This window comes from Anomaloglossus baeobatrachus, unplaced genomic scaffold, assembly GCF_048569485.1.
Source record: "Anomaloglossus baeobatrachus isolate aAnoBae1 unplaced genomic scaffold, aAnoBae1.hap1 Scaffold_739, whole genome shotgun sequence".
NCBI classification, from domain to species: domain Eukaryota; kingdom Metazoa; phylum Chordata; class Amphibia; order Anura; family Aromobatidae; genus Anomaloglossus; species Anomaloglossus baeobatrachus.
In genome coordinates, this window is record NW_027445117.1 from 60,262 (window position 1) to 72,954 (window position 12,693).

General features: G+C 47.4%; 6 non-coding genes and 2 pseudogenes across 6 annotated transcripts; all 8 read right to left on the bottom strand.

Annotated features, from left to right (window-relative positions):
- Positions 1-287: 287 nt before the first annotated feature.
- LOC142287637 (U2 spliceosomal RNA) lies at positions 288-478 on the bottom strand. The gene has a single exon (XR_012748582.1). It is a non-coding gene; the product is annotated as a U2 spliceosomal RNA (small nuclear RNA).
- A 1,387-nt stretch (positions 479-1,865) lies between these two features.
- Positions 1,866-2,056, bottom strand: LOC142287638 (U2 spliceosomal RNA). The gene has a single exon (XR_012748583.1). It is a non-coding gene; the product is annotated as a U2 spliceosomal RNA (small nuclear RNA).
- Positions 2,057-3,443: 1,387 nt separating this feature from the next.
- On the bottom strand, positions 3,444-3,634 carry LOC142287639 (U2 spliceosomal RNA). The gene has a single exon (XR_012748584.1). It is a non-coding gene; the product is annotated as a U2 spliceosomal RNA (small nuclear RNA).
- A 1,387-nt stretch (positions 3,635-5,021) lies between these two features.
- On the bottom strand, positions 5,022-5,212 carry LOC142287640 (U2 spliceosomal RNA). Its single transcript, XR_012748585.1, has one exon. It is a non-coding gene; the product is annotated as a U2 spliceosomal RNA (small nuclear RNA).
- A 1,387-nt stretch (positions 5,213-6,599) lies between these two features.
- LOC142287642 (U2 spliceosomal RNA) lies at positions 6,600-6,790 on the bottom strand. Its single transcript, XR_012748587.1, has one exon. It is a non-coding gene; the product is annotated as a U2 spliceosomal RNA (small nuclear RNA).
- Positions 6,791-8,177: 1,387 nt separating this feature from the next.
- Positions 8,178-8,410, bottom strand: LOC142287602 (U2 spliceosomal RNA; annotated as a pseudogene).
- A 1,728-nt stretch (positions 8,411-10,138) lies between these two features.
- On the bottom strand, positions 10,139-10,224 carry LOC142287604 (U2 spliceosomal RNA; annotated as a pseudogene).
- A 1,387-nt stretch (positions 10,225-11,611) lies between these two features.
- On the bottom strand, positions 11,612-11,802 carry LOC142287643 (U2 spliceosomal RNA). The gene has a single exon (XR_012748588.1). It is a non-coding gene; the product is annotated as a U2 spliceosomal RNA (small nuclear RNA).
- Between the last annotated feature and the right edge of the window lie 891 nt (positions 11,803-12,693).

Consider the following 12,693-nt stretch of genomic DNA (forward strand, 5'->3'; position numbering starts at 1 on the left):
TTTGTCCAAAAGGGATCTATTCCATTCAATTGCAAATGATCTAGATAAGACAGAGAACTGCAGCACGGGGACATAGCCGAGTTGGTCAGGTTGAGTGGTGATGAGTTTGCTATTTGGATGAATAAAGAAAGTCAAAAGTGTGAAAGATAAAAAACAAAAGGAGGAAGTGTGAAAAGTGAATGGGCCAAATTGAGGTGCATATGAAGACGTATGCTTTCTTCCAATTCATTAAATCGGGCTAATATGAATCAGGTGAATTGAGTTCTGCTTTTGGAAACTGGGTTAAGAAGGGGTGCACCGTTCCTGGAGGTACTGCAATACCAGGTCAATGCGTGGAGTGGACAGAGCAAGCTCTTTTTCCATCTCCCTGTTCTAAAAATCCATTTAATATATGGTCCCCAGATAGGGGACGTATCAGATATTAAACTGATAAGAACAGATACTACACTTGATCTTAGCCAAAAGGCCGAGAAGCGATAACCAGAATTGGTTTGGGCCTCGAGTGGCACCCTGGCCTATGCCGGACACATCTTAGGGAGAGAGAGCGAGAGGGAGACAAACCCACGCCTACACAAGACATTTTGTCACCCAAGCCAACCCTTGAAAAGGCTGCTTTGCAGAGCAAAAACAAGAAGAATGGTGCGTTTTGCAGCCGCCGCCCACTGCAATGAATCTGAATAACTCCTCCTTTAGGGCGCAAGCAACTCCCCTCCCCCTTGCAGTCTTTCCAATTCACGATACAAAAAGACGGACAGGACAGGTTGCCTGACTTTCCGTCACTGCCACCCTTTGCCATCCTTACCCGTAGAAAGCCCTTTCATCATCCCCAAACCCTAATCTTTTCCCTTTCCTTCCCAGCCCCCAAACCCTGCCCTCTGTACCTTTCTCACCACCCGCTTCCCTTCTCCTGTCATCCCCCTACCACCCGGGAAAAAAAGAGATTGCCCCCTCCTTCCACTAGCCCACCCTCCCACCCAAAGAACAACTTCTTCTGCGCAGCTTGTTTTCTAGGCAGCAGCGCTATTGTGATGTCATCGGGGGGCATTGTGACAAGCCGCCAGTGTTCCGTCTCTTCATGTTGTGCACAGTTCAAACGGAAAATACATCAACAGGCAGACTACAGAAAAGCTTACTATCAAAGGTTAGAGGGGGGCTTTCTCAGAGGGCTTTTTACAGTTTTTCTATTCCCAATTAGCCGTTTAAGTGTACTTATTGAAAGTAGTAATTCTTTCATAGGCCGCCCTTTCTTAGTATTTGACGTTCCTTATATTGCGGTATGAGGCTTCGCAGTAGGTTGCAAACATTCATCACCCATGACTGTCCCCAATTGAGCTCAGAAGCTCAATGTCTATCATGACCTCTCTTTTAGAATGTCCAAGAGCAAGCAAACTATTCCTCCAGGAGAGGGCGCCAACAGACTACTAAAGAGATCATCATTACTCAAAGAAAACCCCAAAAACCAATGCATGATAGGAATAAACAGGTAACTTTCTTTGGAGTGGAAGCGGAGAGATCGCACCAGATGCCAATTCTAGATCTTATCACACCTGTGGTCACTGCAGCAGCAGGTGAATCCACTTTGTCCAAAAGGGATCTATTCCATTCAATTGCAAATGATCTAGATAAGACAGAGAACTGCAGCACGGGGACATAGCCGAGTTGGTCAGGTTGAGTGGTGATGAGTTTGCTATTTGGATGAATAAAGAAAGTCAAAAGTGTGAAAGATAAAAAACAAAAGGAGGAAGTGTGAAAAGTGAATGGGCCAAATTGAGGTGCATATGAAGACGTATGCTTTCTTCCAATTCATTAAATCGGGCTAATATGAATCAGGTGAATTGAGTTCTGCTTTTGGAAACTGGGTTAAGAAGGGGTGCACCGTTCCTGGAGGTACTGCAATACCAGGTCAATGCGTGGAGTGGACAGAGCAAGCTCTTTTTCCATCTCCCTGTTCTAAAAATCCATTTAATATATGGTCCCCAGATAGGGGACGTATCAGATATTAAACTGATAAGAACAGATACTACACTTGATCTTAGCCAAAAGGCCGAGAAGCGATAACCAGAATTGGTTTGGGCCTCGAGTGGCACCCTGGCCTATGCCGGACACATCTTAGGGAGAGAGAGCGAGAGGGAGACAAACCCACGCCTACACAAGACATTTTGTCACCCAAGCCAACCCTTGAAAAGGCTGCTTTGCAGAGCAAAAACAAGAAGAATGGTGCGTTTTGCAGCCGCCGCCCACTGCAATGAATCTGAATAACTCCTCCTTTAGGGCGCAAGCAACTCCCCTCCCCCTTGCAGTCTTTCCAATTCACGATACAAAAAGACGGACAGGACAGGTTGCCTGACTTTCCGTCACTGCCACCCTTTGCCATCCTTACCCGTAGAAAGCCCTTTCATCATCCCCAAACCCTAATCTTTTCCCTTTCCTTCCCAGCCCCCAAACCCTGCCCTCTGTACCTTTCTCACCACCCGCTTCCCTTCTCCTGTCATCCCCCTACCACCCGGGAAAAAAAGAGATTGCCCCCTCCTTCCACTAGCCCACCCTCCCACCCAAAGAACAACTTCTTCTGCGCAGCTTGTTTTCTAGGCAGCAGCGCTATTGTGATGTCATCGGGGGGCATTGTGACAAGCCGCCAGTGTTCCGTCTCTTCATGTTGTGCACAGTTCAAACGGAAAATACATCAACAGGCAGACTACAGAAAAGCTTACTATCAAAGGTTAGAGGGGGGCTTTCTCAGAGGGCTTTTTACAGTTTTTCTATTCCCAATTAGCCGTTTAAGTGTACTTATTGAAAGTAGTAATTCTTTCATAGGCCGCCCTTTCTTAGTATTTGACGTTCCTTATATTGCGGTATGAGGCTTCGCAGTAGGTTGCAAACATTCATCACCCATGACTGTCCCCAATTGAGCTCAGAAGCTCAATGTCTATCATGACCTCTCTTTTAGAATGTCCAAGAGCAAGCAAACTATTCCTCCAGGAGAGGGCGCCAACAGACTACTAAAGAGATCATCATTACTCAAAGAAAACCCCAAAAACCAATGCATGATAGGAATAAACAGGTAACTTTCTTTGGAGTGGAAGCGGAGAGATCGCACCAGATGCCAATTCTAGATCTTATCACACCTGTGGTCACTGCAGCAGCAGGTGAATCCACTTTGTCCAAAAGGGATCTATTCCATTCAATTGCAAATGATCTAGATAAGACAGAGAACTGCAGCACGGGGACATAGCCGAGTTGGTCAGGTTGAGTGGTGATGAGTTTGCTATTTGGATGAATAAAGAAAGTCAAAAGTGTGAAAGATAAAAAACAAAAGGAGGAAGTGTGAAAAGTGAATGGGCCAAATTGAGGTGCATATGAAGACGTATGCTTTCTTCCAATTCATTAAATCGGGCTAATATGAATCAGGTGAATTGAGTTCTGCTTTTGGAAACTGGGTTAAGAAGGGGTGCACCGTTCCTGGAGGTACTGCAATACCAGGTCAATGCGTGGAGTGGACAGAGCAAGCTCTTTTTCCATCTCCCTGTTCTAAAAATCCATTTAATATATGGTCCCCAGATAGGGGACGTATCAGATATTAAACTGATAAGAACAGATACTACACTTGATCTTAGCCAAAAGGCCGAGAAGCGATAACCAGAATTGGTTTGGGCCTCGAGTGGCACCCTGGCCTATGCCGGACACATCTTAGGGAGAGAGAGCGAGAGGGAGACAAACCCACGCCTACACAAGACATTTTGTCACCCAAGCCAACCCTTGAAAAGGCTGCTTTGCAGAGCAAAAACAAGAAGAATGGTGCGTTTTGCAGCCGCCGCCCACTGCAATGAATCTGAATAACTCCTCCTTTAGGGCGCAAGCAACTCCCCTCCCCCTTGCAGTCTTTCCAATTCACGATACAAAAAGACGGACAGGACAGGTTGCCTGACTTTCCGTCACTGCCACCCTTTGCCATCCTTACCCGTAGAAAGCCCTTTCATCATCCCCAAACCCTAATCTTTTCCCTTTCCTTCCCAGCCCCCAAACCCTGCCCTCTGTACCTTTCTCACCACCCGCTTCCCTTCTCCTGTCATCCCCCTACCACCCGGGAAAAAAAGAGATTGCCCCCTCCTTCCACTAGCCCACCCTCCCACCCAAAGAACAACTTCTTCTGCGCAGCTTGTTTTCTAGGCAGCAGCGCTATTGTGATGTCATCGGGGGGCATTGTGACAAGCCGCCAGTGTTCCGTCTCTTCATGTTGTGCACAGTTCAAACGGAAAATACATCAACAGGCAGACTACAGAAAAGCTTACTATCAAAGGTTAGAGGGGGGCTTTCTCAGAGGGCTTTTTACAGTTTTTCTATTCCCAATTAGCCATTTAAGTGTACTTATTGAAAGTAGTAATTCTTTCATAGGCCGCCCTTTCTTAGTATTTGACGTTCCTTATATTGCGGTATGAGGCTTCGCAGTAGGTTGCAAACATTCATCACCCATGACTGTCCCCAATTGAGCTCAGAAGCTCAATGTCTATCATGACCTCTCTTTTAGAATGTCCAAGAGCAAGCAAACTATTCCTCCAGGAGAGGGCGCCAACAGACTACTAAAGAGATCATCATTACTCAAAGAAAACCCCAAAAACCAATGCATGATAGGAATAAACAGGTAACTTTCTTTGGAGTGGAAGCGGAGAGATCGCACCAGATGCCAATTCTAGATCTTATCACACCTGTGGTCACTGCAGCAGCAGGTGAATCCACTTTGTCCAAAAGGGATCTATTCCATTCAATTGCAAATGATCTAGATAAGACAGAGAACTGCAGCACGGGGACATAGTCTAGTTGGTCAGGTTGAGTGGTGATGAGTTTGCTATTTGGATGAATAAAGAAAGTCAAAAGTGTGAAAGATAAAAAACAAAAGGAGGAAGTGTGAAAAGTGAATGGGCCAAATTGAGGTGCATATGAAGACGTATGCTTTCTTCCAATTCATTAAATCGGGCTAATATGAATCAGGTGAATTGAGTTCTGCTTTTGGAAACTGGGTTAAGAAGGGGTGCACCGTTCCTGGAGGTACTGCAATACCAGGTCAATGCGTGGAGTGGACAGAGCAAGCTCTTTTTCCATCTCCCTGTTCTAAAAATCCATTTAATATATGGTCCCCAGATAGGGGACGTATCAGATATTAAACTGATAAGAACAGATACTACACTTGATCTTAGCCAAAAGGCCGAGAAGCGATAACCAGAATTGGTTTGGGCCTCGAGTGGCACCCTGGCCTATGCCGGACACATCTTAGGGAGAGAGAGCGAGAGGGAGACAAACCCACGCCTACACAAGACATTTTGTCACCCAAGCCAACCCTTGAAAAGGCTGCTTTGCAGAGCAAAAACAAGAAGAATGGTGCGTTTTGCAGCCGCCGCCCACTGCAATGAATCTGAATAACTCCTCCTTTAGGGCGCAAGCAACTCCCCTCCCCCTTGCAGTCTTTCCAATTCACGATACAAAAAGACGGACAGGACAGGTTGCCTGACTTTCCGTCACTGCCACCCTTTGCCATCCTTACCCGTAGAAAGCCCTTTCATCATCCCCAAACCCTAATCTTTTCCCTTTCCTTCCCAGCCCCCAAACCCTGCCCTCTGTACCTTTCTCACCACCCGCTTCCCTTCTCCTGTCATCCCCCTACCACCCGGGAAAAAAAGAGATTGCCCCCTCCTTCCACTAGCCCACCCTCCCACCCAAAGAACAACTTCTTCTGCGCAGCTTGTTTTCTAGGCAGCAGCGCTATTGTGATGTCATCGGGGGGCATTGTGACAAGCCGCCAGTGTTCCGTCTCTTCATGTTGTGCACAGTTCAAACGGAAAATACATCAACAGGCAGACTACAGAAAAGCTTACTATCAAAGGTTAGAGGGGGGCTTTCTCAGAGGGCTTTTTACAGTTTTTCTATTCCCAATTAGCCGTTTAAGTGTACTTATTGAAAGTAGTAATTCTTTCATAGGCCGCCCTTTCTTAGTATTTGACGTTCCTTATATTGCGGTATGAGGCTTCGCAGTAGGTTGCAAACATTCATCACCCATGACTGTCCCCAATTGAGCTCAGAAGCTCAATGTCTATCATGACCTCTCTTTTAGAATGTCCAAGAGCAAGCAAACTATTCCTCCAGGAGAGGGCGCCAACAGACTACTAAAGAGATCATCATTACTCAAAGAAAACCCCAAAAACCAATGCATGATAGGAATAAACAGGTAACTTTCTTTGGAGTGGAAGCGGAGAGATCGCACCAGATGCCAATTCTAGATCTTATCACACCTGTGGTCACTGCAGCAGCAGGTGAATCCACTTTGTCCAAAAGGGATCTATTCCATTCAATTGCAAATGATCTAGATAAGACAGAGAACTGCAGCACGGGGACATAGCCGAGTTGGTCAGGTTGAGTGGTGATGAGTTTGCTATTTGGATGAATAAAGAAAGTCAAAAGTGTGAAAGATAAAAAACAAAAGGAGGAAGTGTGAAAAGTGAATGGGCCAAATTGAGGTGCATATGAAGACGTATGCTTTCTTCCAATTCATTAAATCGGGCTAATATGAATCAGGTGAATTGAGTTCTGCTTTTGGAAACTGGGTTAAGAAGGGGTGCACCGTTCCTGGAGGTACTGCAATACCAGGTCAATGCGTGGAGTGGACAGAGCAAGCTCTTTTTCCATCTCCCTGTTCTAAAAATCCATTTAATATATGGTCCCCAGATAGGGGACGTATCAGATATTAAACTGATAAGAACAGATACTACACTTGATCTTAGCCAAAAGGCCGAGAAGCGATAACCAGAATTGGTTTGGGCCTCGAGTGGCACCCTGGCCTATGCCGGACACATCTTAGGGAGAGAGAGCGAGAGGGAGACAAACCCACGCCTACACAAGACATTTTGTCACCCAAGCCAACCCTTGAAAAGGCTGCTTTGCAGAGCAAAAACAAGAAGAATGGTGCGTTTTGCAGCCGCCGCCCACTGCAATGAATCTGAATAACTCCTCCTTTAGGGCGCAAGCAACTCCCCTCCCCCTTGCAGTCTTTCCAATTCACGATACAAAAAGACGGACAGGACAGGTTGCCTGACTTTCCGTCACTGCCACCCTTTGCCATCCTTACCCGTAGAAAGCCCTTTCATCATCCCCAAACCCTAATCTTTTCCCTTTCCTTCCCAGCCCCCAAACCCTGCCCTCTGTACCTTTCTCACCACCCGCTTCCCTTCTCCTGTCATCCCCCTACCACCCGGGAAAAAAAGAGATTGCCCCCTCCTTCCACTAGCCCACCCTCCCACCCAAAGAACAACTTCTTCTGCGCAGCTTGTTTTCTAGGCAGCAGCGCTATTGTGATGTCATCGGGGGGCATTGTGACAAGCCGCCAGTGTTCCGTCTCTTCATGTTGTGCACAGTTCAAACGGAAAATACATCAACAGGCAGACTACAGAAAAGCTTACTATCAAAGGTTAGAGGGGGGCTTTCTCAGAGGGCTTTTTACAGTTTTTCTATTCCCAATTAGCCGTTTAAGTGTACTTATTGAAAGTAGTAATTCTTTCATAGGCCGCCCTTTCTTAGTATTTGACGTTCCTTATATTGCGGTATGAGGCTTCGCAGTAGGTTGCAAACATTCATCACCCATGACTGTCCCCAATTGAGCTCAGAAGCTCAATGTCTATCATGACCTCTCTTTTAGAATGTCCAAGAGCAAGCAAACTATTCCTCCAGGAGAGGGCGCCAACAGACTACTAAAGAGATCATCATTACTCAAAGAAAACCCCAAAAACCAATGCATGATAGGAATAAACAGGTAACTTTCTTTGGAGTGGAAGCGGAGAGATCGCACCAGATGCCAATTCTAGATCTTATCACACCTGTGGTCACTGCAGCAGCAGGTGAATCCACTTTGTCCAAAAGGGATCTATTCCATTCAATTGCAAATGATCTAGATAAGACAGAGAACTGCAGCACGGGGACATAGCCGAGTTGGTCAGGTTGAGTGGTGATGAGTTTGCTATTTGGATGAATAAAGAAAGTCAAAAGTGTGAAAGATAAAAAACAAAAGGAGGAAGTGTGAAAAGTGAATGGGCCAAATTGAGGTGCATATGAAGACGTATGCTTTCTTCCAATTCATTAAATCGGGCTAATATGAATCAGGTGAATTGAGTTCTGCTTTTGGAAACTGGGTTAAGAAGGGGTGCACCGTTCCTGGAGGTACTGCAATACCAGGTCAATGCGTGGAGTGGACAGAGCAAGCTCTTTTTCCATCTCCCTGTTCTAAAAATCCATTTAATATATGGTCCCCAGATAGGGGACGTATCAGATATTAAACTGATAAGAACAGATTTTTTTTTTTTTTTTTTTTTTTTTTTTTTTTTTTATTTAACAGCATCTTTATTATCATGCACTACTCACAAAAAGGTAACAAACCGTGTACAGTGCCGCAGCCCCGTACACACAGAACTATACAATCCTTCTTACATAGCCATAGAGTACGACGCACTAAACTATACATCACACTCCTATGCTTATCCATAACACTCAAGCTGAAAGAAAAAAGTTAGACAATAAATAACGACGAACCGGCGATTGGGGGATGGGGGTAGGGGAAAAGGGGGATAGGGTGGGGAAATCACAGGCCCGAAGCTTTATTGAAACACGCACATAACGGGAAAAGGAGGGAGGGGGCATGGAAGAGGTCTAAACCTCCTCCTCGGCGCTGTCGTCCGGACTGTCCATGATGGAATAGTCTCTGAGCAGGCTGTGGATCAGCCTGCGGCAATCCTGGATAGACATCCTCTCCCTCTTCAAGATGAGCCGGTTCCTGGCGACCCAAATAGCGTCCTTAAAGCAGTTCATAAGGCGCCAAGCCTCCTGGATGGCTCCAACGGTGTGAGTCCCAGGGAAGAGTCCATAAAGTACGGAATGGTACGATAGGCTCCCTCTGGGGACGGAGTTCCTCAGGTCATCCTCCAGGGCAACCAACAGGCGCTGTGCGAAACGGCAGTCCCAAAAGGCGTGCAGCGATGTTTCCTCCACGAAGGGGCACCTTGGGCAGTACCGGGTTTTGCACAGGTTCCGGGCGTGCATGAATGACCGGACGGGCAGTCCGCCCTGTATCGCCATCCATGACAAGTCCTTGTGCCCGTTGGTCAATCCAGCCGATGACACGTTTGTCCAAACAGTCTCCAGTGTGTCGTGATGAAGTCCTGGAATGTTCTCCATTTCGTCCTTGGCTCTGATGAGTTTGTGGATAGTCTTTGGCTTCCACAAATCAGGCTTGAGTCCCTCCAGTTGGTGTTCCCTCACAAACCGAACCACGTCTCCGTAGAACCATGGCGCCGTCCAGTTGTAGGGGAAGGAGCTGTCCCACTTGTCCCAGCCTAACCGTCTCCAAAGGGGGAGCAGGAAGAAGCGAGACATGGACCCACCCGCGGAACCTCTCTTGACTCGCAGAGTTCGGCGAACGCAGTCACATACGAAGGAGGATCGCAGGAGGGTGGGGATATCGGGTACGCCCTTCCCACCCTTGCGAGGATCCTTGTACATGATGCTCCGCTTTACTCTGTCCATCTTGGATCCCCAGACAAAACGAAACACCGTCCTGGTAATGGCCCTGCACACGGTGGCAAGGGGGGGCCAGGCCTGGGCCGTGTACTGCAGCACGGGCAGTACCTCGTTACGCAGGACCAGTGCTTTGCCCTCACAGGTGAGGCGTCTGAGGCTCCACAGACCGATCCGTTGGGTGATCTTGGTCAAGCGTTCCTCCCAGGACTTGAGGGCTGCTCCTTCCTTCCCGAACCAGACTCCAAGAACCTTGATGAAATCCGGCTGGATGCTGAAAGGGAAGGGGGCGGAAGAGGCCGGCTGCCAGTCCCCGAAGAGCATGGCTTCCGACTTCCCGCAGTTGACTGCTGGAAGACTGACCCCTTCCCGGTCCTCTCAGGGGTCAGACAAGGCTGTCCTCTGTCACCTCTTCTTTTTGTTTGTGTTATAGAACTCTTTGCAGAGGCTATCCGGCGGAATGGAGAGATCAGAGGGATCACCGCACCAGGACCAGAACGCTTCGAGGTCAAGTGCTCGCTCTACATGGACGACGTGACCGTCTTCTGCGCGGACCGGCGCTCAGTAGACACCCTCGTCCAGGCCTGTGAGACCTTCGGACGGGCTTCGGGAGCCAAAGTCAACTGATAAGAACAGATACTACACTTGATCTTAGCCAAAAGGCCGAGAAGCGATAACCAGAATTGGTTTGGGCCTCGAGTGGCACCCTGGCCTATGCCGGACACATCTTAGGGAGAGAGAGCGAGAGGGAGACAAACCCACGCCTACACAAGACATTTTGTCACCCAAGCCAACCCTTGAAAAGGCTGCTTTGCAGAGCAAAAACAAGAAGAATGGTGCGTTTTGCAGCCGCCGCCCACTGCAATGAATCTGAATAACTCCTCCTTTAGGGCGCAAGCAACTCCCCTCCCCCTTGCAGTCTTTCCAATTCACGATACAAAAAGACGGACAGGACAGGTTGCCTGACTTTCCGTCACTGCCACCCTTTGCCATCCTTACCCGTAGAAAGCCCTTTCATCATCCCCAAACCCTAATCTTTTCCCTTTCCTTCCCAGCCCCCAAACCCTGCCCTCTGTACCTTTCTCACCACCCGCTTCCCTTCTCCTGTCATCCCCCTACCACCCGGGAAAAAAAGAGATTGCCCCCTCCTTCCACTAGCCCACCCTCCCACCCAAAGAACAACTTCTTCTGCGCAGCTTGTTTTCTAGGCAGCAGCGCTATTGTGATGTCATCGGGGGGCATTGTGACAAGCCGCCAGTGTTCCGTCTCTTCATGTTGTGCACAGTTCAAACGGAAAATACATCAACAGGCAGACTACAGAAAAGCTTACTATCAAAGGTTAGAGGGGGGCTTTCTCAGAGGGCTTTTTACAGTTTTTCTATTCCCAATTAGCCGTTTAAGTGTACTTATTGAAAGTAGTAATTCTTTCATAGGCCGCCCTTTCTTAGTATTTGACGTTCCTTATATTGCGGTATGAGGCTTCGCAGTAGGTTGCAAACATTCATCACCCATGACTGTCCCCAATTGAGCTCAGAAGCTCAATGTCTATCATGACCTCTCTTTTAGAATGTCCAAGAGCAAGCAAACTATTCCTCCAGGAGAGGGCGCCAACAGACTACTAAAGAGATCATCATTACTCAAAGAAAACCCCAAAAACCAATGCATGATAGGAATAAACAGGTAACTTTCTTTGGAGTGGAAGCGGAGAGATCGCACCAGATGCCAATTCTAGATCTTATCACACCTGTGGTCACTGCAGCAGCAGGTGAATCCACTTTGTCCAAAAGGGATCTATTCCATTCAATTGCAAATGATCTAGATAAGACAGAGAACTGCAGCACGGGGACATAGCCGAGTTGGTCAGGTTGAGTGGTGATGAGTTTGCTATTTGGATGAATAAAGAAAGTCAAAAGTGTGAAAGATAAAAAACAAAAGGAGGAAGTGTGAAAAGTGAATGGGCCAAATTGAGGTGCATATGAAGACGTATGCTTTCTTCCAATTCATTAAATCGGGCTAATATGAATCAGGTGAATTGAGTTCTGCTTTTGGAAACTGGGTTAAGAAGGGGTGCACCGTTCCTGGAGGTACTGCAATACCAGGTCAATGCGTGGAGTGGACAGAGCAAGCTCTTTTTCCATCTCCCTGTTCTAAAAATCCATTTAATATATGGTCCCCAGATAGGGGACGTATCAGATATTAAACTGATAAGAACAGATACTACACTTGATCTTAGCCAAAAGGCCGAGAAGCGATAACCAGAATTGGTTTGGGCCTCGAGTGGCACCCTGGCCTATGCCGGACACATCTTAGGGAGAGAGAGCGAGAGGGAGACAAACCCACGCCTACACAAGACATTTTGTCACCCAAGCCAACCCTTGAAAAGGCTGCTTTGCAGAGCAAAAACAAGAAGAATGGTGCGTTTTGCAGCCGCCGCCCACTGCAATGAATCTGAATAACTCCTCCTTTAGGGCGCAAGCAACTCCCCTCCCCCTTGCAGTCTTTCCAATTCACGATACAAAAAGACGGACAGGACAGGTTGCCTGACTTTCCGTCACTGCCACCCTTTGCCATCCTTACCCGTAGAAAGCCCTTTCATCATCCCCAAACCCTAATCTTTTCCCTTTCCTTCCCAGCCCCCAAACCCTGCCCTCTGTACCTTTCTCACCACCCGCTTCCCTTCTCCTGTCATCCCCCTACCACCCGGGAAAAAAAGAGATTGCCCCCTCCTTCCACTAGCCCACCCTCCCACCCAAAGAACAACTTCTTCTGCGCAGCTTGTTTTCTAGGCAGCAGCGCTATTGTGATGTCATCGGGGGGCATTGTGACAAGCCGCCAGTGTTCCGTCTCTTCATGTTGTGCACAGTTCAAACGGAAAATACATCAACAGGCAGACTACAGAAAAGCTTACTATCAAAGGTTAGAGGGGGGCTTTCTCAGAGGGCTTTTTACAGTTTTTCTATTCCCAATTAGCCGTTTAAGTGTACTTATTGAAAGTAGTAATTCTTTCATAGGCCGCCCTTTCTTAGTATTTGACGTTCCTTATATTGCGGTATGAGGCTTCGCAGTAGGTTGCAAACATTCATCACCCATGACTGTCCCCAATTGAGCTCAGAAGCTCAATGTCTATCATGACCTCTCTTTTAG